The sequence below is a fragment of the Marmota marmota genome, unplaced genomic scaffold (assembly GCF_001458135.2).
Source record: "Marmota marmota marmota unplaced genomic scaffold, marMar, whole genome shotgun sequence".
In the NCBI taxonomy this organism is placed as follows: Eukaryota; Metazoa; Chordata; class Mammalia; order Rodentia; family Sciuridae; genus Marmota; species Marmota marmota.
Window position 1 is genome coordinate 77,851 of NW_026000005.1, and position 27,973 is coordinate 105,823.

At 40.2% G+C, this 27,973-nt stretch overlaps 1 long non-coding RNA gene across 1 annotated transcript; it reads right to left on the bottom strand.

Annotated features, from left to right (window-relative positions):
• Window positions 1-758: 758 nt before the first annotated feature.
• Window positions 759-27,971, bottom strand: LOC125618139. Its single transcript, XR_007349379.1, has 3 exons — window positions 27,785-27,971; window positions 25,977-26,107; window positions 759-1,061 (listed from the first exon to the last, which is right to left on the bottom strand). It is a non-coding gene; the product is annotated as an uncharacterized LOC125618139 (long non-coding RNA).
• Between the last annotated feature and the right edge of the window lie 2 nt (window positions 27,972-27,973).

Below are 27,973 nucleotides of genomic sequence, written 5' to 3' on the forward strand. Positions count from 1 at the left end.
CTAAATAGCTGGGCATTCCTGTAATCCCAGCAACTCAGGAGGCTGAGGCAGGAAGATCCCAAGTATAAGGCCAGCCTGGGCAGCTTAGTGAGACCCTATCTCAAAAATCACAGAGGGCTGGAATGTAGCTCAATGGTAAAGCATCCCTGGGTTCAGTCCCCAGTGCTGAAAAAGATTAAATAAATAAATAAATAAAGTTTAAAAAAACTAAATGAAAGGAAAGTGATTTATAGTCAAAATAGTAGATAGACGGACAGACAGATAGATCGATACCATACACATTTTTTATGGTGTTATCCATTTAGGTTATGGCAACACCATGAAAACATCACAAATATTTAAAATGACCCCAACAAGTAGAGCAGCCCCTATCGAGAACTGACAAGGAAGAGAACTGGAGATGCCATAGGGAAGGGAGCATCTTAGTGGAGCTTTAAAAGACGTGTAGGGTTCAAGCTGGCATATCGGAGAGAACATTTCAGAGAATTTTTTTAAAAGCACTGATTATATTCATAGAAAGTTAGGAGTAGGAAATTTGTTGTTTGCATTTTTCGTTTTGTTTTGGGGGTAGTGGCACAAACCAAGGTTAGCTAATACCTAAATACTACCCCTTATACTGGTGTAGCTCAACACACAGCTGACCCACCTGCTTTCTTTTTGGCAAAATCATCTAGAGACTAAATTAAATTCTGAGAACATGAACTAATAAACCAAAGCAATAAATCCAGCCTTAATAAAAATGAAATAAGTTCCCCACATTTCATTTGAAGCTGTAACTTTATTAAAGCACATTTATAGTATATGGAATTTATTAAGCACATTTGTAATAACATTTTTTTTCAGTTGACAAGTATTTCCTATGTTTCACTTTGCCTCTGTGGATGGCTCAGATCCTTTCTAAAAACAAAATTTTGACATTTTAAAAACATGGTTATGGTTGCCAAGGAGTAGAAGAGTGGGTGAACCGTTCCAAGTTGGTTATCTGATGAGTAGGCTGGACTAGCTGAGATCTGCTATCTTTCTTAGATCAGGGTTCCCAGATGGTGTTTCAGTCAGCTGACCTATTGGTAGGGAACAGGATTAAAGGGTTATTCATTCGCCCATCTAGTATTTCATTTCTCTACAATTTTAAGGGTCTAACTAGCAATTTGCTTTAACATGAAATGGCTAGTGTTTTAGATAATCAGCAAGATAATGGTGTTAGGAATTCCTTGAAGGTCTCAAATCTAGTTTTGATGTTGAGGATGCTCAGATTATGTATTTCATAGTGTAAAAATAAAATCATATCACCGATGTAAGTTTGTAAAGGACTTTGAGCCTGATTCAAAGTACAGTACCTTTGGAAATAATCTTATTGAAATCAGAATTCACTGTATCCAAGTAATACTCTTCATATGATACTTAACTTAAAATGTTTGATACTGACAACACATTCCAGCATTCTTGTGTTCTAGGTTGCCAGATTTTGCAAATAAAATTATAGGACATTCTGTGTAAATGGAATAAGTGTATTTGAAATGTACTTATATTAATTCATTATTTATCTGAAATTCAAATTTATGGACATCCTATATTTATCTGAAAACATGCCCACACCACAATATTTTATACTCCGATTCTGAATTCTTGGGCTGGTGATATAGGTCAGTTGGTAGAGTGCTTGCCTCACATGTAGAAGCCCCTGGGTTCAATCCTCAGCAACACACACACACACACACACACACACACACACAGACTGAATTCTTGATTTTTCTCACATCTTACTTCTTATAGCATATTCTCTCTTTAGGTCTTATAACTAAAAAATGTGGGAAAAACCTTCTTTAATTACTTTCTCCCAAACACCATTACCACCAGGCATTGAGTAGAAATAGTGTTGGGGAAGGGGATATATGTGAGAATAGTTGTGCTTAAAAAAAAAGCCATAAAATCCCACATCTCTTATTGTGCATACAATATGTAGCTAAATATAAAAATGATCTTTGGTTCATTTGGATGCCCCTGTATTTAACATTTTTATATATTTAAGGATATTAATGAATGAATAATAATAATCATCATTATTTTTAAACCTTATGCCTTGGGGATTTCAATAAATGAATTTGATTATTTCATTAAAGAAATTTAATTTAGCTCCTTTTAATATAAGATGGGTATTCATGGCAAAATAAACAACTTTATACTGAAAAACTTAGTTCTATTCAAAAAAGTCCATATGTCATATCCTGCATTGTGAATTTCTCATTTTCTCCTCTTTTGGGGTCACAGATTCATTCTCTTTCTGGCTCATCTCTTATCAGTTCTTATCTCTCCTAGTTTTTCTCCACTCCTTGGCCCCTTCCTTCAGTACTGCTCCTGGAAACTCAACAATTTTCAGACTATTCTATTTTATATAGCCCATACCCTAAGGACCATGCTACTATAGCTTATCAAAATGTTTTGACAAACAAAAGACAAGTCTTCTTTAGGTCAATTCTATCACCAGTCCTTAAACAATGTTTCCCTCCCCACTATTATTATTAAAGGGGAAAAAGACATGGGGATAAAAAAATGCCTATTAACCATGAAGATGAAAGAGACCCTCTATGATCCCTTGAATTTATTTCAAGCCACCATGTAAAGAGGGCTAGAGATCAGAAGCTGATAGAACTGCTCAAGAGAAATTTTCATTGGGCCCGGATGGAGAAGCCTAAGGTAGGTGATCAGGTAAGGTTCTGAAGGGCAGGAGGAGGCCATCATTCATCTTTTTCAGCTTTCTTTCAGTGCCTGGAACAGAAGAAACATTGCTGGCACCCAGGGATGGGTACTGGATTCTTCTATGGAACAACATCTCTTCATGATGAATTGTATGCAACTGGAGGGAGAACGACTACAGAGGAATGGAGAGGGAACTGCTGTTAGCAGCCTGATATGTGAACCCCTTGAAGTTAACTTTTGGGTCCCCCAGGAACAGCTAGGGATACCCTGAAAAGTGACAAGAGAAAGGTCATAGGAGAGATCACACAAGTTATTTCTTCTAGAGAGAAAGCATTAATGAGCTGGACCATGAAGGAGTATTCCATAGGTAATCTCACTTTAAGAGGTAGCAACTTACATTATGCTAAAAGAAATACACCCACATATAATTTTTTAGTATTGTTGTTACTAGATAATGTGATGTAAAGGTGTGTTAGTCAGCTTGCATCACTGTATACAAAATACCTGATAAGAACAACTTAGAGGAAGAAATGTTTACTTTGTGCTCATGGGTTCAGAGGCCTCAGTCCATGGTCGGCTGACTCCATTGCTCTGGGGATGAGTGAAGCAGAACATCATGGCAGAAGGGTATGGCAGAGGAAGACTGCTTATCTCATGGCAGCGAGGAAGCACAGAGAAAGCAAGAATCCAGGGACAATATATAATCTCCAAGGGCATGCACCCAATGACCTGCTTCCTCCAGTCACACCCCACCTGCCTACAGTTACCATCCATTAATCCATTCACATTAGTATCTCGTAAATGGATTAATTTATTGATTAGGTTATGGCTCTCATAATCTAATCTTTTAATCTCTGAACATTCCTATATGATCTAACGAGCTTTTAGGAGACATGTTATCCAAACCATAAGAAAAAGCAATGACTTCTTGCCAAAGAAATTGTTGCATTGCTCCTAGAAGATTATGATAGATTTCTCCTTCCCTGTTTTTAACAGATGGGTTAGTAATGTTGATTAGTAATGTTGTTAACAAATGGGAACACTTAGTATCAGATAGCCTATTGAGATAGGAGCCACGAGCTGTGTTAGTTCATTCCAACTTCATGAAATCTAGGACTACAAATATTATTTCGTATAGAGATGTTTTGAAAAACATCTCTTCGTTATTTTGAGATATACAAGAATATACCCACCATAAAGAGTGATAAAAATCTAAGGTGATGGATATGTTAATTACCTAGATTTGATCATGACCCAATGTATACGTGAATATAAACATCACATTGTACCTCATAAATACATACACAAACACATATATTATGTGCTAATAAAAAATACAAAAAAATGTGAAAACCACAGCAAATACCTTCCAGAGAAGAAAAACAAACAAATTGAACTATCGCCAATATGGGAGATGAAAAATGGCAACCAAGACCTGTCTGATGGTTGAAGGAGAGAGTTTGTCTCCTTTCTCTTGGGAGCCACATTCATTACAGTTCAACAGGGTAACTCCAACCGTCTATCTTAGAACCTTAGTGAGATGTGTGGAGGTAAAAGCTGCCGGTCTGGGTGGCCTCATGAGAAACAAATTCATTTGTTAGATGGACATTTTTAAAACCTGCCACATATGTTAGCTATTTTTATGGCAATTAAATTGGTGGATCTGAGAAGTGAAGGTGCAATAAAACCTTTCACAATAAACCACGTGGAAAGTCATCTCATCCAACCCCTGGAGGTCAAAAGCCACAGTACCATGTTGCCTTATACCACAAAGAAGAATTAAGACTCTTAGACTGCTTGCCTTTCCCTTTTTGCTTTATAGACAGGGGCTCCGGATTTGAGGTGGAAGGAGAATTTTGTGCAACATAGCAGCAGCAGGGCTGGGGGAGGGTGGGAAGGCTTCCCTTGCCAAACCTAGGGAGTGCTTTGCTAGCAACTTCTAGAGCTGTGGCATTTCTATGTCATCCTTTTGCCACCTTCAGGAAGTACATATTCTTCCTAAGGGATATGGGGTGGGGAGTTGTTACTTGATGCTTTTCTCTAGGACAAAGGTAGATGAGGTACATGAGTCAGAATAGGCTTCCATAGTGAAAGGGCTTGGGGTTTACAAAGTATAGACAATGTATTATAATTTTATTGAGTTATAGGCATGGTATACGGCTTTCAAAATACTAAAGGAAACTTCATTTTCTCCTGAGAAGATGTAATGGTGTAACTGAAAATTGATTCTTATAAGGGTTCTAGGACACTTTCTTATTAATTTGCATTTTGAAGACCTAAGCATAAGTTATTTAGCTATGTAAGAGTCCAGAAAATCATTATAGTAAAAAAAAAGTTTCTGGGCCAAAATATATTTGAAGTTTCTCAGTAGCTTTTAAAGAATAACTAGTAAGTTTATCTGTTTTAAGTTTGTTTTGAGAACTACTCTCATTTAAATTTATTTATTTCCTAAAATAGGCTTCTAATGAAGTCAGCATGCTATTTAGTTCCTATTTATCCTTTTTATTTAATTGTTTTAAATTTGAGATTTTGAACAACTCCAGATAGCATGAGATGCATGCTGAGAACTATTTAAAAAGAAAGATCAAATTTGATATTAACACTCTGAATACTCTAGAATCTGAAATAACCTAGTAACTGTCATTCTCATTTTCCCTGTGGAAGATCTAACTTCTGCCAAAGGGATGATACAGTCATGTAGGTCATGCTCAGTGACCTTGGGTGCAAACTCGGGCCAATTCTGGATGGATGAAGGTACCTGGACAGGGTTTCTGTCTGCCTGATTCTGAAACACCTTCACAGTGTTATTCATTGTGGTGAAGGATGGTTTCTGATCAATAGAGGACGTGTAGATAAAATAACCGATCAATGAATGTAAATTTTATTCCTCAGGTGGTTGCTAAGTGTGACTGAGGAGCCTGAATGGCACCCCACTTAGAACAAACCTCCAAGATCTCAGTTGTGCACCTTCAGCTCAACTCTGCTGGTCTGGATCTTAGGAAGCATCTGGCACAAACCTCTCATTTTACAGATGACAAAACTGAAGTTTTGAGAGGTAGGGGTGACTTTCACATTCAAAAAATTAGGGCAAATACCAAGGTCACCTGAGTTCAATTCCCAGGTCTTCTACTAATAGCTGTGTGATTTGAGGCCAGTCATTTATCTGCTCTGGACCTGCTTCTTCTAAAGATGAGGGCTTGGGGGATTTAATATGTTTTTTTTTTCTTTTGGTCCCAACATTCTTCTCTCCACTGTACTATATCTTTGATTTCATTTATTCCATAGTAAAAAGTAGTTGTTTGGAAGCAGCTGCCCATCAGGGGTCATGTTTTGCAGTTTGTTTCCCCTGCCCTCTCACCCCTTGCCTGAAGCTAGGACCAGTTCCTACCAATTAGATGTGATTGAAAAAGAATGTCATCCCCAGGCAGAAGCAATTAGCAATTAGGTACATCATTCCCATTCTTTCTTTCCCATCTTCTGACTGGAATAGACGGACTTAAAGCTCCTCAGGGGTGATAGAAGAACAAGACAGAAAGGAGATTTGAATCACTCCGCAGAAGACTGCCTGTTGAACAACTGCACTGGACCGTCATGTGTATAAAAAATAAACTTCTATGTCTTAATTTTTGTTGTTATTGTTTTTAAAATTAATATTTACCCTAACTGATGCACCCAAGCAACAGGCACTTATTGAATGTTTATTACACATGTCAGCCTGAGCTAAGACAAATGCGTATTTTTTTTCCTAAGGGATCAACTTTTGCAGAGGTTCAAAAATAAGAGAAAATTATACTCATACAAGGAATTTGGTGGCTGCAGATGAAGATGGAGGGATAAGCCGAAGTTGGATCTGATGGGAAAGGCTCACATTATACTGAAGCCTTTGAATAAGGTTCCCAGGAAAATGATTCTGTCATGCACAAGCCTTGCAGCGGGTGCCCAAGAATTATGGAATGATGCTTGGGACCTGTGGGTGTAGTCTAAAAGTTAGGTAGGCAGAAGTAAGGAACTGGTCTAGAAATGGTATTAATGTTGTGTCTCTTTAACAAAAGAGATATTCAAATGCTTGCAGATCATTTGGATTTGACAGAGCTTAGCAGCAAAGGACAAACATTAAAAGCTCTGAAAAAATACAGTTAATTCACCAGTGATGTGAAGCAGGCATGGATTCAACTCTCAGATGTATGGAAACAATACAATGACCCTTAAGGTGGCAGCTCAAAGCAAATGTTTCAGGGCCATGGTGGGACTTGAGGTTTAATGCTAATGAAGTCTCCACTCCAGAGAGAGAAGACATTATTTGCATCATGATTTGTGACATGGCAAATAGAGGAAATAAATCAGACATCTCTAGCCCATTTCCAATTGGCATCATTTGATGAACTTTTTTTTATTGCCTTTATTCTAGGTTTTCCTCACCCTAAAATCTTCACTAAGGAGGTAAGATAAACAACAGAGCCTCCCTTTTCCCAAATCTCGTCTAATCTTTTCATAATTCAGGATCACAGAGCTGCTGTAGAAACCCAGCCTCGGTGCTGTACTTATTTCCTGTGTGGTGGCAGAGCAAATGATTCCATTTACCAGCACTTCAGTAACCATGTGGTGATAAATAAAGCTGCCACCCTCGTGCTTGCCCATTGTATTTAAAATGACACATTGGACAAGTGGGTCTCTATTGACTCCACTTTTATCATAAAAAGTTTAAAAATGGTCTGCAAATGCAGTAAATCTTAATCTCTAATATAAACTTCAAATTTAGAAGAAAAAAACCACATAGACCAATGTGAATTGGATGATCAGATGGTGAGGGCTTGAATACTACAGAGATAAAGCCATCTAAAAATTAATTCCAGTAGTCACCTGGATGTGTAAGCTTTCTCCTTTTCTCCCCTCAAAGCAAGCTTGCCCCTGTGAGAAGGCTACTTCATTCAAAAGTAAAGACACATGGAACCATGTCAACATTTTTAAATGCTGTATTTTTGACTGCAGAATGCCAGGATTAAAAAAACACCCTTAATGCCTATTGGTCCTATTAATAGTCAGCTGTGCCAACTCCATACTGTGCTCTCTCCTGCATTACCTCACCAAACTTCTCTGAGTCTGTAAATTTTCTTGTCAGATCTCCTACTCTGCAACCAAGAGCACTCTTCTTTCTTGGTAACAGTCACAGGAAAGTTGAGTTGAAGTTACCCATTGAGTGCCGTGGTCTGGATGGGTGCTCTCTGAGATGAATGACTCAACATACCATTTTGTTGATCTATGATATTAGATTCCTTTGCCTGTCAGTCAAAGCCTTCTTCAGTCCATCCAAATCTCTTTGTGAAATCTTATTTCCAGCCCCTTCACTTTTTCCCCTCTGTGCTCCCTTTCCTGCCTCTGCTGTTGTTCTAGGTCAGTTGTCTACTCAGTTACCTTTCTCTCTACTCTGCTTACATTCTCCACCCAGTCAAAAGTCCAGCTCAAAGTGCAAATGTGCCACAAAGCCTGCCCTTGAAGTTGTCTGTCTTCTGACCATCCAATGCTCATTATTGAGTTCAGGAAATCTGTCTTTGCAAGAATGTTCACAGCAGCAGTTATAATAACAAAAAATAGAAGCACCACAAATGCCCGTGGAGAGTCCATGAGTTAAATGAATTATTGTATTCTTATATATTTTCGAGAATGAGGCAGCCATTGATAGAGATCTATATATTTACTGATGCAGAAAGTGATAAGAAAGAAAATATATGCTTTTGCCCATTGTGTTTAAAATGACACATTGGACAAGTGGGTCTCTATTGACAAAACAAAGATAATTTAAATATCACCCACCTGCTTCAATTGTCAATGGCTCATGTCTTCCTCTCAGTTCTGTACTTGTCCTATCAGGACCCCATGCCCTGACCTTAGAAGTGGCCCAAGGCTGTTTCTGAAAGTCTCCAAAGAGTATGGAGGGAGGTTCATGTACCCACAGCTGCAGTGACCACACTGCTCCTGCTCTCAAAGGTGCTCTAAGAAGTTTTGTTGCTTCACCTTCCAATGGAGCCCATGATGGGAATGATATGAGCTGACATCAATTCCCCTGGGTCTATCTGGCCTCCCTTCCTCCTTCATTCTCCACACATGATGAGAGGACACAACAAGCCCTGATGCACAAGATGAATAGGGCCTCATCTCTGCCCTGAAAAGGCTCTCAGACTTTCCAGGCTTCCACTCACAGGTCTTGCTTAGAAGTTGCTTTTTAACTATAACATCTCAGCACTCTGCCCTCAGGTAGGAAAATGGAACAAGTGCTGAGTAAGATCTGGGTTCAAAACCCAGCTCTGTCACTTTCTAGATTCCCATCTTGGGTGAGTCATTCTCTCTGAGACTCAGTTTCTTTGTGTAAAATGGGAGTGGCAACACTACTTACCATGAAGCTTTGTTGTGAAGAGTAAATGAGATGTGGATATCAGTTATTCATATATCATAAAAACTTCCCACACAGGCCATTATTAAATACACAATCCATCCTGCTCCTCCTTTTATAATCTCTGTGGAGATATCTGCCATTTTGTATAACTTCTGAGAATTTTAAGCTCTAGTTATTAAGGGGATACATAAAAGCCTAGGAATAGCAGCAATACCTACTTGACTTCACACATCTGACCTTCAACTGTCCCCCAACATGTGTGGAGCATTAGCAATGATCCTGACTCAGGATGTTTCTCACTATATTATAAGGATCTAGGGTAGCAACACCTCAGTGGACCTAATAGCTTTTGTTAGGAATTCATAGCCCATCCTCTAGTTCTCATCTAACTCCCGAGATGGGATCTACATATCCACTATCTTATTTGTCAAATAGGAGCCCTTTGCTGAAATACAAAATGTGCATTCCAGGAAACTGAGAATTTGAACAGGCAACTCACACTCACGAATATTGAGGAGCATTAAAGAAATATGCTCCTTTATCTTGCTTTTTCATTACTGAGATTTTCTTGGAAGAATTGTCTGTTCTGCTCCAAAGACTTTGGGGTATGTGGATCCTGTGTGTTTCCCCTGTGCAATGGTTTGTTTTGGAGGTGTCAGGTGTAGTTACATGGTGTTAATAGGTTCTTGGAAGAGCCACTGTATCAAGTAGGATTACTTAGGTTTGATCCTTGGCTGTCATTCAGATTTATTTAATTTCTGTCTCCTTCCCCCACCTCCCTACCTTCAACCTATTAAAGTTTAAGCCCTTTGGCCCAGAGTTCTGGTTATATTATTTGTATCTCTTGGGGGTGACATACTCAACATTCTTGCCCTTTATACTTTGAAGGAAGCCTTTTCTCCCCATTCGTGAAGAAGTTCAGTGTTGAAGGGAAAACCTGCCTGTGCTCTTTTGATCCCCTTCTGGAGTCCACAAACTTGATGGGTCCTTACTGCAATGATCTAAGTAGTTGGCTTAAAAACAGCACATATGGACTTTACCCTTATGTGCACAGCTTTCGTTTCAAACCCAAGCATATCCCAATCCTTCAGAAACTCATTCTGGGTCAGATGTTGCAGGGATTTCCTGCTAGCTATTTTTTGGTTTGATAAAGCTAGAACCCCCAATTCTGTTTGATAGACAGTCGTTCTCTCAATCTCTCTTTATTTTGATTAAAAGATAAAATGTGTTTATTGGAGAAAATTTGGAATGTAGAGATTCATAAGGCAGAAGGTAAAAACCACACATTATTGGCTGTCATCCTGAGACAACTGTTATTAACAATTGGCATATGTCTTTGGATCTTTTGTGTGAGTTCAAATAGACTTAACAGTCTACTTAACAGAATCGGGACCATCTTGTTCATGTTCAAGATTTCTTTTTCTCTTTTCTTTTTCCACTTAAATACATTGGCCATGTAAGTATGCCTGGTTAGGAAGACTAACTCTTCAACAGGATTCTTCATGGTCACAGAACACTGACAGCACCTGTCCTTTACAGCTCGTCATGTACCACTCTCTGTGTTGAACTTGTCTGGCTTCTGGTGGAAGTGATTGCACAACTTCTGGGGCTGGGAACAGACTCTCTGGAATCACCCAGGAAGTCTCACAAACCAGAAGGAGTGATGTCAGCATAAAAATATGAAATATTCTCATATCAAACAGAGAAGATAACCACTGGATCCTTTCATTTTTGTCTATAACTGTCCAAAGTTTGGAATGCTATTTTTGTCATTCATTTTATTTGCTCATCCACTTAAGTGGACTATTTTTTCAGAATTTTTAAGTTTATAGCAAAGTGGAGAGTTCTCATATACTCCCTTGCCTATTCCTCCCCAACCCTCCCCTCCCCCATAGTTAACATCTGGCACCAGTGATATGTTGGTTACAGTCCTTACAGTCCTGTTAACAAACACAGACACAGCATTATCAACAAAAGCCCATGGTTTACATCATAACTCACTCTTAGTGTACTTTCTATATGTCTTGGCATGACATATGCTATAGTTCAAGTATTTTTGTCCCTTCCAAAGATTCATGTGTTAGACACTTAATCCTCAATGCAATAGTGTTGGAAGGTGGAGCATAAGTGGGCGTGTTTCAGTCATGAGAGCTCTGCCCTCATTAATGAATTTATGTCTTTATTAAACGGGATTGAGGGACAGGTTTGCTCCTGTCTGTTCTGCCATGTGAGACACAGTGTTCATTCTTTCTTGCCCTCCTGCCTTCCACCACGACAGGACACTGTTCCTCCCCTCTGGAGGATGCAACAAGAAGGCCTTCATCAGAAACCAGATGTTGGAGCCTGGATCTTGAACTTATAGCCTCCAGAACTATGAAAAATAAATTTTTGTTCTTTATGAATTACCCAAGTCTCAGGTATTTTGTGGTAGCAATAATAAAATGGAGTAAGACAACATGTACCCTATACACTATTGTAGTTTGCAGGATTTCACTGTTCTAAAAATCTGCTGTGCTCTGCCTGTTCCTCCCTCCCTTTCCCTAAAAACTGGTAATCACTGCTCATTTGATTGCCTTCATAATTTTGCCTTTCCCAGAATGTCATATAATTGGAAGCATACAATATGTGGCCTTTCCAGATTGGCTTCTTTCACCTAGTAATATGCATTTAAGGTTCCACTATGTCTTTTCATGGTTTGGTAGCTCATTTATTTTTAGTACTAAATAATATTCTATTGTTTGGACATGCCACAGTTTACTCATTCACCTCGTGAAGGTCATCTTGGTTGTTTCCAAGTATTATGGTTTGATTGTCAGATATTCCTCCAAAGCTCCTGTGTTCATGCAGAAGCGTTCAAAGGTGAAATATTAGATCATGAAAGCTGTAATGTAATCAGTGAATTAATCCATTTGATGTATTAATAATGTGAAAAAACCCTGCTGTATTGGGTAGTAACTATAGGCGGGTGGGGTGTAGTTGGAGGAAGTAGGTCACTGGAGTGTGCCCTTGAGAGTATCTTGTCTCCCTGGCTCCTCCTTTCTCTCTCCTCTCTCACTCTTTCCTGGCTGTCATGAGAAAAGCAGCTTTCCTCTTGCACTCTATGCTTTTTTACTATGATGCTCTACCTCACCTTGACTCAGAGCAATGGAGTCAGGCGACCATGCATGGAACCTCCAAAACCCTAAGCCCAAAATAACCTTTTACTCCTCTAAGCTATTCTTGTCAGGTATTTTGATCACAGTGACAAAAAGTTGACTAACACACCAAGTTTTGGCATTTACAAAAATAAGGCTTCTATAGACATCTGTGTGCAGGTTTTTGTGTAGACAAAAGTTTTCAATTTGTGGGTGAACTTTGGGTAAATACTAAGGAGTACTATTGCAGGGTCACATAGTAAGAAATGTTTAGTTTTTGTAATACGCCACCAAACTGTCTCCCAAAGTGTCTGTACCATTTTGCATTCCTGTGAGCAAGAAGTGGGAGTTCTTTTCTTTTCATCCTTGCCAGGACTTGGTGTTGTCAGGTTTTTGGGATTTCAGCCATTGTGAAGGGTGGGAAGCGGTACCTTTTTTAAGATAATACAACTTTCCTATTTGAAATTGCCTGACAATGAGTATGAATGTGAATATGAATCTAAACGTATTACTCCCTGTCCATTCTTAACTTACACGAACTTTGGAGAGCCACACATTTTGCCCCTTAGCTTCTTGGTTTTAGCACCATGCTTGGCATCCTGTTGGTGGCTAGTAAATATTTGCTGGTTGCTTGGCTTTCAATGACCTGGTTGCCCTTACTTTCAAGAACTACAGGAAATCTATTTCAGGAGTTTCAATCTAGCACATATGTATATGCACATACATACAAAAACATAGGTGCTCTTCTGCTCCAGTTCAGGACAGTATTTATTGACTCCCTTGGAGTTAAACATACCCCCATTTCTTATGCTCACACCATATTCTATATTAATCCTGCACTATGTGCCTGGTACCCAGTAGGTGGTAACCAATATTTGCTGAACAACTAATGTACCTTTGGACTGATGTGCAGGTCAAGTTTGCTGTTAAAGAACTGCATAACATTCCTGGTTTCGTTATTTGCAGTCATTATTGAAGCTTTTTCACAATAGTAGAAATCTTTATAGGTTTTCCTCTGTGAGCCCTTGGCCAAATGTGGAGCCGACCCTCCCCAGCCCCCAATCTGCCCGCCTCCTGCTTATTGTCAAAAACACACCACACATTGTAGCAATCATATTGCCAAAGCTTTATGGCATTCATAAATTGAAAACTACTGCCTCTGACAGTTATTGGGTCTGTGTCAACACCAGATCATGTTGAGTCTTCTGGAATGTGTTTGTAAAAGCACTATACCAGCCTTGGAAGCTGTTGACATCAGAGGCTGTAAGTTAATTAGATGTGGCCCCAGAGCACTGTGGGTCTTGATGTCTAGGATATTTTTTTTCCTTTCAATTCATTTCTTCAATTTGGTCCCAGAGCAGTAGCTGTCTTGGCTGCCATGTATGATGATGAGAAAGCCAGGTTAGAGAGAGAGTTCAAATATCTGGGTGAGAGATGATGTCTAAGGACCAGGTCCCTTTCTTCCCTTTCGGCAGTTGGCAGGAGGAATGGTTGGGGACAGTGAGAAACAGTTCTAACTTCATGTGAAAGTTGTGAAGAAAGAAGAGACTCACAAGAAGCCTGAAGAAGTGAGTCACAGATACATCACAGGGCCCTGCCTGTGTAGTACAGCTTTCCTACATGTATCCGGAAGTCCCTGAGAGGGAGAGACCTGATCAGATTTGGATTTCCAATAGCACTCTTTGACTCCAGTGTAAAAGAATAGTGAAGGGAGTCAGGGAGACTTGTTAAGAGACTCTGGTCCTCAACAAGTAAAAAGTTGGGGGTCTGAAAGCTTGTTTATAAATGAAAAATATTCTGAGGGTAAAAAAGACATTAGTGCATGATTTGATTGTGGGGAGAGGAGAGAAGGGATCTGGGTGACTCAACTTTCTGGCTTAGATGAATAGTATTAGTCCTTTATTCAGGTTTTCAAGGAAGTAGGAAATAGCTCCAAGACTCTGCTCTCAAGGCCTATCCTACTTACAAACTATAATGGAGTCCCTTCCTGTCTTTAAAATCTTTCACATTTTTCTCACAGTATTATCCCATTTTTGACAAGTTAGAGAAAACAGAGGGGTGAAGAAAAAGGGATTCTCTGGGTTTGAGGTGAGAACACCAGTTAGTTTTGAACACCCAGTTGTTGTTCAACTCTCCTCTAGTGGAGCCCTGATTTCTCTTTGGGGGAAAGAACCTTCCCCTGTGCTCTGCAGAGTCTTACTATGTGTGTTAAATAAGCCAATCAGATGTATTTGTTTGGATCACTTAATGCCAATATTGCCGATGAGATTCACCAGAAATCCTGAGCAGTTGGATTCTGGAAAAAAAAAAAATGTTCTGAAGAGATTCATTTGTATTATGTGCCCTGTTATCTTGATCCCAAGTCCTTCCCTTCTTCTTGCTCTAAGACAAAGGTAGTCAGTATTTCTTTTGAGTTTGTGAGCTACCCAGTATCCTTTTAGTGAAATGTCATGTTTTCTTAACATACTTGCTTTCTGAGGCTTGAAACTAAGGAAACTTAGTGGATGCCCAAAAGGGTGGCAAGGAAAGCTCAGTATCCCACCACTATCCTTGTTGGGCCCACTTTGGGCTACAGAAGAACCAAGAACACTTCTGCTGCCTCAGAATGGCTATCCATGCTCTGTGCAGATATATCCCTGTGCTGGTCTGTGGCAGCAAGTTAGGTTATGTCCCATTCATGTCAAACCATCTCTCCCTCCATTCCAGGCTTGGCTAATAATGCTTATGGGAATTGCTTCAGCTGCCTTGCCCAGCTGTCAGGCTATAAGAAGGAGGGTGTCATCCTCAGGACTGTCCCCAACCAGGGCATAGAAAGGACAGAAGAGGCTCTGACTGCTAAAGAGCAAGTGAAATTGGAGAGCCATAAAGAGAGGAAACAACAGATGGAGGTGGCCTCAGGTGAGCTCTTTGCCAATACAACATTAGCTTTCTCCACATTTTTTTTAAAGGTACCATTTCCTAGGTTCTGATGCCAGAACTTTTGGAAATGCCAGGCCTAAGTGCCAGGGCAAGCTGGAAAGCTAGCCAGTCTGTGCTTCAAGTGCCAGGAGATCACAAACGTAGCCACTAATAGCAGCTTGCCTGGTAGCTCAGTGCCTTTTCATTTCTGCCAAATTGATGCAGCCATCAAAGTAATCTTTCAGGCCTCGTGGTCCAGGTGGCAGGCCCAGAGAGGCAGACCCAGCCGGAACTCTGAAGCTGGCCTCTGGCAATGTTTTGAGGGCTTTAACAAATGGTCCTTCTTGTCACATTTAGATAGTCTGTAGCCACCTAGGAACTTCAGTTCTGTCAGTGTCTCCTGCAGCCAGGAGTGATTGCAGAACATCTGTCTGTAGTTGGATCAGGCCTCACTTCTCTCTTTTCCTTTCAGCTTCCTTTAAACAAAGAGGCTTCCCACCTTCTTCTATATGACCATGGCCTTCCTAAAATCAGCTGTCAAAGATCATTAATACACAGATATTTATGTTTATTATTTCTGCAAATAAATATCAAAGGCAGCAATAAGAAGAATTACCTTGAAGAGGCTACGACTATTCATTTCACATGTACACCTGATCTAAAATATTAGGCAACTGGGAACTGTAGATGTAAATTTACTGTATCATTTATTGGGCACCTATTGTGTTCCAGGCGCCATGCTAGGTCTTATTCAGGAAGCCCTCAAATAACTTCGTTGTCTATCTAATAGGTGACAAGGCCAAGTTATAGAAAACCAGACCTCAAGATCTAATGTACAGCCCAGGTTCAGCTCAGAACACAGAAGTTGTGAAGTCATTTGGGTAAGGACTGTTTTTAAATTACCCCATGGTCCAGAGTAGGATGTTCTATGCCATAAGGAGAGTGCCTTGGCTCTCTCTACCATGAATCACACCTTCTTGGACAGTCAGCTCTCCAAGTACAAGTCTGTCCAATTACAGAGGAGAACAGGATGAATCTCACCTTTAATGTGATGCCTCAGAAAGTCCTGGCCGATTGTTGGTCTCATAGGCTTAAGCAAACTCAGGGGGTTTAGGGATCATTTTAAGCTTCTTACAGGTTTCACAGTTCAAGTCATGGCACATCTAACTGCCACCTTATTTAACATGTAAATTTACTCACTTCATTTTAGCCAACACTTCTCAAGCATATTTTCATAAGACAGAAAACATATAAAATTATAGCAATTAGTGTTGTCTTATATTTTATACCCTGCTCTCAATTGACAGCATACCTTCTCTTTACTTATTGTATACACATTAAAAGATTGATTACCATCAGTGGTGAGAGATTTTGTTGACATAGGTTAGGGAGTCCCATTTAAAGAAGAAAGCAAAAATATGGAAACTAATGTTTGTATTACCATCTGTCATTTGGGGACAGCTGTGCTATGCTTTGTTCTCACAGTAATCCCGAGAAGTAGGAATTGTCTTACTTTTACCAATTGTGAAATGAGGCTCAGAGAAGCCAAGTTCTGTGAGTCTGTTGGGTGGAGTTGGGATGTAGTCTCCTGTGTATTTGATTTGTGTTTTTTCCTCTGCTGTGCTGTACTATAGTGGGAAAATGACAAGTTCTATAATCAGCATTCCCATGGAGCTCAGCTGTGTGAGGAAAGACCTTCCAGATGCCAGTTCCTTTCTCCCCTCAGGGATGTCAGAATGGGTAAAATCCTCCTGGAGGGTGACAGAGGGTAGTAGAGATAAGCAATTTGAGAAAATTTATGGAATAGGCAGTGGAGGGCCTACTCCACTGGGAACAAATATACATGTCTAACTGTTTGACCTGTGAGATGTCCTATAGATGCTGTGTGGAGAGCTGAGAGAAGTGAAAAGCTCCTCCGTGGGAGGAGTGATGACCAGGGTACTGTGGTGTTAGCACCAGTAGAGCTCCCTCCCCCGATCCCTGACACCTTGAGGCCCAAGAGGCAGGTTGACACTTGGGATTTTCATGGCTCCTGGCACCTGTCAGCAGCCATCTGTGAGTCAGCACCCCTGCTAAGGTAGCCTCCCTGCCACTGCCCAGATGGAGGGTTGGACTAGAGCCACACTTGGAGTTCAAGGCCCTGAGAGATCCTGTCTCATCCAGGAATGTAATCAAACTTTATTCTTCTGTACTGACCAGTTTGGAGTCTGTTTTCATTCAACCGGTAGCAAAATGGAAATGGATTTCCATTCTAACTGCCTGGAAGGGGTTTGCTAAGGTAATTCATAGGAATCTGATTTAAAAGATTTAGAATATTTGTTCTAAATATTTAGAATGCAAAGGACTGAATTAATGGCATAAACCTTGCTTTTTCTTAATTAAGGCAGATCTGGCTTGAATTTTACATGAAAAAGATTGTTTTTAGCCTCAATGAGACTCTATGTATATAGAATTATCTTGAAACTCAGGCTTGTTTCAAATGCAATAGTGAGTTTTGGGGTGTTTTTTTTTGGTTTTTTTTTTTAGAGTGTGTGATCAAGTTGCCAAGGAAAACCAGGATGTGCTCCTACTCTTTGCCGGTCATGTCTGTTCAGAATTTCTGAATGAGGCAGAGAGTGGAGGTCATTGTCCACAACACTCTTAATTGAAGCTTAAGGGGAGAATCTATTCAAAAGCCAGAAGGTGGATGGATTGGGAAGGATCCAGGGATAATTTACAACTGGGTGACCATTTTAGGGCATATCAAAGTCTATCATATATCTCATTCATTAATTTCATTAATAGATGTATAATAAATTTTAATGGATAACCCAATTAAGTACAGAAGAGCATCTATAAAATTAACTCCTTGTTGTTTTTGTTTGGAAAAAGGATCTACTCTATGTGTGTTTGTATGGACATGGAAACATTTCTGAAGAACTTGTAGGAAATGGTTGGCAGTGCTTCTCTCTGGCAGAGAATGAGATGGGAGGCAGCACAGGAAGAAAACACTCACTCACCATTTCATACCTTTATGGACTCTTGGGGTCTTGTTGAATATCCTAAAATCTTTAGTGCCTGAACTACTTGTCTGAGTGAAATTGTCACCGGTGTGCATGGCATTCAGTGCCATTTATAAATATTGAGTACACTAATGGGATGAAGAAGGCCAGGTATGTTTATGATACCTTAAAAGATCAAAAGAGGGACACACCAAGAATGTACTAACCATTAGATATTCTTTATCAGTGACAAACAGCCTTTTAAAAATGACATATTCTGGATCACTAGCAGTACTAGAAATTTCCTTTCCCACTGGACAGCTCTGCCAGTTGTCTTCCCAGCTGGACAGATGTGATATCTTGATCCTTTCCACTCTCTCTATGCTTGTCCTGAAACAAAAAGACCTTGAAGGACAAGATTGGATATTCAGGGTTTCCTCAAGATCAGGGTGCAGTTTCTTTAGCTTTGCTGAAAATTTTATATCAGACTTTATCCCTGTTGAATACAAATTCCGAGAAGCTATTGTTCTGGACTAAGCTCCTAGGCCCCGACAGACCAGGCTAAAAATCCAATGGAATCACTCGTGCTTAAGTTACTCTTCACCCATCTGAAATGAAACTATTTATCTGACCTTGGGAGAAATTAGGATTAGAGAAATAAGTCAAATTTCCCTATCAGGCCAGTTTCAAATTATATGATACTGAAGCTCCCTCTGCCTTAATACACACACTCTCTCTCTCTCTCTCTCTCTCTCTCTCTCTCTCTCACACACACACACACACACACACACACACACACACAAAGGTAACCTGGACCAGTATGACTTGTTAATTCAGGAGACTCTCTAGAATTAGAGTGAGAGCCTTTGAAGTCAAGTGACGTGTTTAAGGTCAAATTCAAAGTCACTCTTTCTGGGTCCCAGCTCAGTACTTTTTTTCCCTACATCTTTCAAACAAAGATATTTGTATTCTTAAATATGATGGCTTTTTGTTCTTCAACATGACTGACAACTTTGTTGGTTGTTAGAGCCCAGGAGAAGCATCTGTTTGATTAGAGCTTTTTGACACTTCATGTATTCTTGCCAAAAGTGAGATTAATTAGGTAGTGCACTGAAAGTTCTCTCTTGTTCCAGAGATCTCTTGGGCCAAGCTCCTCTTGTTGGCACAGAGGAAGTTTTCACAGTCAGAAGGAGATTCTGGGTGAAACCCCTGGCACACAGAGAGGTTCAGCCTATGAAGGAGCAGGTCTGGTGTCTAGGAACACAAGTGTTCCAGGCACAGCTCTGGTACAGACGGACAGCTGAGCAGGATCCACAGCCCTTCTTGTCCTGGTGTTAGAGTATGTCTTTTGAGGAGCATTTGCTTCTGTTTCATTGATTTCATATATTAATATGTTCACTCATTTATGTATCCATTAATTCAACCTATATGAAGCACTGCAAAGGCATGGGAGATGCACGAATAAGATGTTATCCCTTCAGCTCCTGTCCTCTCTGCAGACTGTATTGGTCATATCAATTCTGCACCTGCCTCACTGACTCTCTTTAAAGCAATGCCATGCTAGCCACTCTCCTGCCAAGGTAGCCAAATATGGTACCCTGTAACCTGCCTCTGCATCCAGGCCCATTGGACCCATACTGGGTACCTCACCCAGAGAAGCCATTCAACTTGCTCATCCATATTGTGGTTGACTGGGAAATATGAACTGGGTCAATCAGATTTGTGCCACTGGAAATTTGAGTTTGGAAATGTGGAGAGAGAGAGAGGCAGTCCAGGAGCATAAACTGAATGGCTGAATAATTTGAGGTCAAATAGGGCTATGCAGGCTGAAATCATGGGTAAACTTGAGCTTATGCTCAAGTGATGGAGAAAAAGAAGCTGTGATTATAAAGCAAGGGACACAATGGTGAGAAAATAAACAAAATCCTCCTCCTTGCAGAACAAAACTCATTTAGATAGAATTTGTGTGGACAAGTATAGGTCTACACCAAATTCATGTACTCAACAAGTCCTATAGGAGTGTCACAATTTTCAGCTCCAATATGCAATGGCTGGGAAATGGTGGGGTCCTTCCTATCACAGTGCCTCTGTAAAGTGAGCTTTCTTTACCTTTCAATGTCTGCTCAGCGAGACTCACCTCAATCATCATCTTCTCCAGTTTCTCCCTGAATATCTGAGGCCCCATCCCCTGACCAGTCAAAGCAGGGAGCCTTTCTGAATGTAAGCCTGCAGGTATACGCCCTTACCACACTGTTCCTTCATCTTTGTTCATTTATTCATTTAACTTCTCAAAAAAACATTTAAAGCCCCACTTTTGTGTTAGATGCTATAGAAGAAATAGAAAAAGTAGTTCTTTGATTGAAGTTCTTCCTATTTCAACAAGGAAGAAATGGGGCTTAGCAGGTAATTCAATGTGACAGGTGCTGAGATTTTTTTGATTGTTGGCTCCTCACCGGCCTTCCTGTAAGAATGTGATTTTACTGCAGGCAATGACTGCATCTCTGCCTTTGCTGTAAACTTATTGAATAAATAAATATGAAGTTTTAACTAATATTGCTGACTTTTTGCTGTAGATACTATCTCAAAACACTTTACAGTTGTTTTATCATGTTTGATATCAATTTCTTTCTCTTCAGACTTTTCAATATCATTTTCCTAAGTGAGGTGGGAGGGGGGAAATGTCACTCAGAAAACGAGGTGGACTTGATATAGGGACAGTTGATTTTTAAAGAGGAAGTAGGAAGTTCTTCTGGGAAAGAAAGAGGATTAACAGCCAAACATGAGGCCCAGGTATTCTCAACTCTTCCTCTTTGGGGTTGAGCCTGGGAGTGTTGCTGTGGGAGAATCACTCAGATAGATTTAGGGAATATCTAAGAGCATGATCATTCTTTGTTGTTTCAGGGACAGTTGTAAAGGCCTTATACCTCTCTACTTGGGATCAGCATGGGCCTACTTTTCCCTGATGCTGGAAGATAGAAATGGCTGAGGGAGATGAGCTTGAACTAGCACTTCTTGTGGTCCACTTCTTGGCTTCTAAATGATGCATAGTCAGGATCAAGGAGTCAGTGATTTGAAGAGGAGTGGTAGAATTCAAGGCACATGCACCAGGACAAGAAAGCTATAGATTTTTATTCATAACTGGAGGGAAATAGCAAAGTTTATGGATTTGTGGTCGTAAGCAGTGGGTTCCAGTGCACCGTCTCTCTCTCTCTCTCTCATTCACAAAAAAACAAAATAAACCAAAAAGTGAACCAGCCATACTTGATACATATTTGAATTTAATTAGTGCCATTGAACTTCCTTGTCAGGGACAAGATTAGATGAGCCACTCTGAAGTGGAGACTCAGGAGGCAAGTTATCACTTGAAAATTTCAGGGAAGGATTCTGTTTGTTCCTAGTTGGATTATATGTTTCCCTTTAAGAACCAAGTGTATGAGGTGCTATAACTGGACCAAAGATGATACTCCCTGTGGCTAGTGGTTACTGAAGACATGGTATGTTTGGGGAGAAGGGTACTGAGCAGATAATGGGCCCCTGTGTATCCACTGCATCCTGAATGGGCACATCCTTTAGTTCACTTTAAAGGTATTTTCACCTTGGAGCCATTCTCTGGCATGGTATGTAATCCAGTTATTTCATACCAATAAAGCTCAGCAAGCTTTATCTTTGCTTAGGGCAATGTTTGACCTCCTCTTTGACCTGTTATCCTCATAAAGGACCTAGGATATATGAGGTGGGGTTAATGCATGCAAAGGAATGGTCAGGCATTACAAGGTGGTGGGTTACTAATAGAGATGTCTCTAATTAATCATGCTCACTTTCAGATGGGAAGAGGGCAAACAATGACCAAGGACATGCCAGCATGGGCCTGTTTGTACTGCTTCCAGTTGTCATGTGAGCAGCTGGCGATTAGGAGCTCATCCCTTGTCAGTGAGCACAAAGCTCAGTTAAGTGTTTTTTGGGGGGGTGAGGGTCCAGAGGGTCTTAAGAGAGAACTGCAGTGTTCCTCTGCCACTTACTCAGGTTGCATTTCAGGATCAGTGGGTCTGTGTGGGAACCTGCATTAGGTCTCCTAGAGCTTAACAGAGCTCAGATTTGTGTTTAGGCAAAGCCAAAATCTTAGAGGAAGGGGCAAACAATTCAATCTGGCTCCTGATTGACTACACTAACTACATCAGGCTGAGGGGCAGGGGTGGCTGTGGGCAGAAGAGATGTAGCCTACTTGTGAAGCTCAAGCAAATGGGCAGGGACCTTTCAGGCCTTCCTATCTATACTGAAAGGAGATTCCTGTGCCATGCTACATACTGAGTAGCAGTGAGGTTCAATGCAAATTATGTGACAACCAAAGGTCAGAGTCAAATGTGTTTTAGCTCTCAGAGCTGCCTGCCAATTGAGATTGGCCCTATCAAAACTGTGACATTTCTTCTTTCTAGGCTGCAGTCTCCTTTCTGGGCCACACTGGTTTCACCACCAAACAGCTGATCTCTACCATGTGGTTCTAGATGTCTTTGATTATTGAGGGGCTATTGGTGAATTACGCTTGTTAAAGAAATGTCAAGCTACCCACTCTCTGCTTGCCCCTAATACTAACAAATGATTATAACTTTTCTCATAGTCTCTAAGTTAGGTAGAAATATTTTCCTTGAATTCTGCCTCTTCAGCTCACCACAGCTCCAAGTTCTACAGGTCAGTTCTACCAGATTCTGTCCAAGTCATTTATAAAACATTGCATGGGAATCATTATAACTGAATCTTTACTGAGACTTTGTTGTAATCAAACACCACTTTCTCTTTAGTTGCTTATGTTTGACCAGTGTATTTTCCTTTCATTCTCTATAATCTCCCTTTTTAATTTTCATTAATTTCCAGATTTTTAGCTTCATGTGTTTGATTATTGGGCCTATAATATTGTATTATTGTTCAAAATATTTGCTGCTCCTCCCTAGGGTAGAATTGTATTTCCCTAGTGTTTCAGTCCATTGGGCTGATATAACAAAATGCCATAGACTGGTTAGTTTATAAAGAATAGTTTTATTTCTCATATGTGTGGAGCCTGGGAAGTCCAGGATCAAGCCACCAGCAGGTTCAAGTGTATGAGGGTTGCTTTTGGCTTCTAAGATGGCACCTCATTTCTGCATCTTTGGCAGAGAGGAATGCTGTGTCCTCCCATGGCAGAAGATGGAAGGGCACGTGAGAAGAAGGCTGTGTGAAATTTCTTCTATAAAGGTCACATTCACAAAAGACAAACCCTCCAAATTGTCACTTCTTTCATTTGCAGGTTCCTCACCCATTCCTACCTCTTGAGGTGTCCTGAAGAACAGAAATAACATATGCCGGACTGTCACCATATACCTCCTGGCACACTGTGACTCTTAGAATCTGGAAAGCCTGCAGGGGAGTACTGGATAGGCTGACTGGCAGGGTGGGAGCTGGCAGGCTTACTGCTGACTCTTGAGTTTTTGCTGGAGATCAGACCTTTCTGATCTAGGGGCAGTGACACACAAACTCTGATGAAGAAAACCTGGGCTTGAGTGTGAGCAGGAGTAGGAATCCCTAAAATGATCCCATTCAATTCAAAACAAAATGACACCATCAGTATTGAGATATTTATTTTGCATAATTAGCTTCCTAGGTGTCATTTTAGTAAATCAAGTTCAGAATTCATTCTTTAAAAATTTTAAAGTTTTCAGTGAAAGTAAATATTTAATATATTTTACATATGATAATTTTATTAACTTAAATATCAAGTAAAAACAAAAGTCATAGATATAAATGGTAAGCATGCGTTATCATTTCTGATACAATCTATGCCCTGCTCCTGGCTCTGCTATTTGCTTTCCTTCAGTTCCCACCCTACCCCTGCATCCCTTGGAGCTGCTGCCTTTGAAGTCACTGGCCCACCAAGACTTCAGCCCTGCTTTAGTTTGGCCCCTTGAGTGGAGCTCTCAGGGCAACCATATCTATAACTCTTGCTGGCTAGTACCTTCCATTGTAGCAGTATGATTGCTCCCCTATTGACCAGGAAGGATGGGTCCACCTGGAGTCTCGCTTTTCTCTTTCCTGGGAGAGAGATCCAGCTCCTTCCACCAAATCCTGCTAAGCCATTGGGTTTGGGGTTGGGGGCTGAGGATCTGAAGGATTAACAAAAGTTCAATGACAAAGAGGTGCTGGGAGAACTTGTGGTGTGGGTGTCAGTGATGGGGTAGATGATAGGTAGGGTACAGGTGGGGTTGGAATTGGAAAGAGAACCAAATTAACTCATGTCCAAGACCCCAGGTGGACCTATCTCTCCTGGTTAGTGGGGGAGAATCATACTGCTACAACTGGAGGTACTGGCCAGGGAGTATCATAGATACATAGATATGGTTGCCTTGAGAGCTCCCTCCTCTCAGGAGGCCAAAGTAAGAAAGGAAGGGCTGAAGTCTTGATATCCAAAATAACATTATAACACCATTATTGCCACAAAGAGGACTCTTTGTCCTTTACATGTTTTTTTTTTTTTTTTACATGGAGTAGCAGGTTACACCAAACATTGAAAACTGGTATTACAATTCCTCACAACTGTTACTTATAAAAGGTGTAATCTCTGAAGACCTAATCTAGTCATGATTCCTATTGCTTCTTCCTTTTTAATCCTCAAGATTCCTGTAGTCTGGACTTCAGCCTGAAGGACATAAGCTAACTTTGGGAAGAGGAGGAAGGGAGGCAAAGAGAAAGGAAGAAGATGAGGGTAGCTGAGCTAGCCATGTCCATGTGCAGGCTTCCCTGTGGGCTGCGCCTGGCAACCCTCCTCGCCAGCACAGACGGGAAAACTGATTGAAGGGGGAGCAGGGAATTTTTATGATGCTGAAAGATTTCCCGAAGGCGGATGTTTTTGCTTCCTGGACAGCCTATACTTGGAGGGTAGGCAGAGAGATGGACTTGCTGTCATTTGGAATGGCTCTGTCCCTGTGGTGAAATTGGCCTGGCAGGGACTGAGAATGCATTGAGGTGGTTCCCTAGTTTCATTAGCTTCCTACAAGTTGAAATCCTCATTTCTCTGAGCATGTTGCCCTTTAATTATTGTGGTTTCCAGAGACACTGCCTTCGGCTTTACCCAATACAAAACAATTTGGTTACAAGCCACAAAGAGGATTCCAACAGTGCATATAAGATCTCTAATTCCCTGAAATTGATATGTTTTTCTTCTTATTACTGCTATTCCCACACATGCCTGTGACATGAATTTGAAATGTGCTATTCATATAAAGACTGCTCACTGTTTCACATCATCCTAACAATGGGTGAAAGCATTTAAGCCATCCCTTTTAGTGCAAAAGACAGAGAGCTACACTAAGCCACTATAATTCTCTTTGAATGTTTTTTGTCATGACACAGTCTGCCATACATGAGACCAAGATGAAATGCCATTTCAGCTGACTCTGTGACTCTGTGTGAGTATGTGTATTAAGGCACCTATTTAACACATAACCACAGGCCAACATGCCTTTATCGAAGCACATGGATATCATTATTGCAATTGCATTTTGGCTTGGAAGAAAATACAGCCGTTAACCACCTGAAGTCTCAGTAGACAAAAAAGGACATCATAAAGTTTTACAACTGTGGGACAGAAGATTGCAAAATCTAAGATCCATTATAAAAATTAGGAACAAAGTTATGTTGCATACTTGAATAGTTTTGTCACAGGGTTGATAACTAGAGCTTAGTTATTACCTGTGACTAAAATATTCCATTTCCACTAAGAAGTAGAGTAAAAATTGGAAAAACATAAGTTGCTGTATCTTTGATCCCAATCCCACTGTATTCAGACAATAAAAACAGAATTTCTCACAAGCCTTCAATATATCAAAACAATGTGCTGGGATTACTTACATTTTGAATTTGTATTGCCAGCCTTTTGCTGGCAACAAAGATAACCATCCTGAAGATACATGTGTGTCAGTTTCTCTCCTGATCAGGTGTTCCATCAGACTCATTCTAACAGAGCAAATCCGGTTCAGGTCCTAGAAGATGAAAACATTTTAACCATTAAATTATAAACTTAAAGGTTATAAATTTATAACCTTTATAAATTTAGTTCCTCTGGGAATCAAGTTGAGATGCAGAAATCCTGAATGAAACCAAATGCTTTGGGTGACAATTTGGGTTGGTTCATATTAAGGCTGACTCTCTTGAGGGCTGTAGATACCATAAAGGAAGCCTTCTCTACTGTGTTCAGCTACTGTATTCAAGGTACTGAATAACTCTTAATGTTTCTAGGGTTTCCTAAATGGCCTAAAAACAAAGTGAACAGAAGAGGCAATATATTTCACTTAACTAATGTAACATTTCTAAAGTTATTTCTTTTCAAATAGCTCATGAAAGGACTTGGTCAGAATTTTGGCGGCAAAAGAAATAATACTCAAACAGAAATCCATCAAGTGCCTTTAGGTTTCCAGACCTTGAGTATATTAAGAATGAAACACCATCCTGGATGCTATAACCTTTACAGGTCTGTATTTCTTCTCTATTAAATAAATAAATAAATAAAAAGAACAAAGTCACCACTCTCTTTGGACAACAGGAGGAAAACTCAGAAGAAACTCAACACTCTTTTTCAGTCAGAAATACCTGATGTCATTTATTTTGTTTAATCAAGACTGAGTTGGCCATATACTAAGCCAATTTAAGAATGTGATCTGTAACTCACAGTCTTAATTACATGGAGAAAAAGTGAATGGGTTCATTAGTGCAGTGAAAAGGAACAGTGACCCTACCTGCCAAGTGGCAAGGTGGAAATAATTAATCTGGTCAATTAAAAAGAAACAGATAATTTAAAATGCAAAGGCCACCAGGTGGTGCATGGCAGTCTGCTCTCTGGAACTGCAAATTTTTACTGTCAGTTCTGATTTTCTCAATACATCTCCCCATTCTTTTCTTTTTTTAAAAAATGTGTTTGCCATGGCTGAAATCTACTAGAGAAACCCTTCTGAGCTATAAATTATGACCTGTTTCTTTATGTCTCATGTTCTAAAATATTTACTTATTCTAACATGTACTCTAGAAATGCTCCAGGGGCTTACCAATCCCCTGAACCATAGCCAGGGTTCTTTTCTCTCTTTGTCGGGATCTGTTATATCTTACTTTCCCTTCAAAATTGTTTGCTTTTTTTCCTGGGGGTTTTAATAATATTTTAAAAGTGCTGGAGTCTGAGCCACACTGTCTGGCTTATCTAATCCCATTTATGATCCTATAACCCTGAAACTTGCCAAGGCCTGGCTGTCAGCACCAGATTCTAAATACATAGGGTGGTGTGTTTGCTCCATGGAACAGGAAATTAGTCAAACAGTTACTTTTCTACAAATGTTCGTAATTTCTCATGACATTTACAAGGCAGTAGTAGTTCTTAGACGCAGAATGATCTCAGAACATGTCAGGGAGCAGTGAGAGGTTATCAATGAAGCCTGGTACAGGTAATTGCACAGACCCACAGCTTGGTGATATCCCTGCAAAAAACCTGCCCCCTCTGCCACCCAGCACTGTTCAGCAAGCAAGGTCCAGCTATCTAAGCTGCAGGTCTGCAGAAAGGAAAACATACCAATATCTTAATCCTTTTCCTCTAATGCAAGCTCAGCCCCGGGACAGATATTAATATCATTTTCCTCTTAACCTTAGTAAAAGTCTTAAAAAGCAGCACTCACGTTTTTTATTCTGCTCAAAGGAAGTTTTTTTATGGTGAGAGGGTGGCTGTAAAGGAGGAAAAAATCTCATCTACAAAAACAAATGCTGCCGAGGTGAAATGCAAGTTGAAAGTTTCTATTTCCGAGGTGTTAGACTTGGCAAGTTAGAGTTGTGAGGGTGGAGAAAAGATGCTTTCCATGGACGTGCTC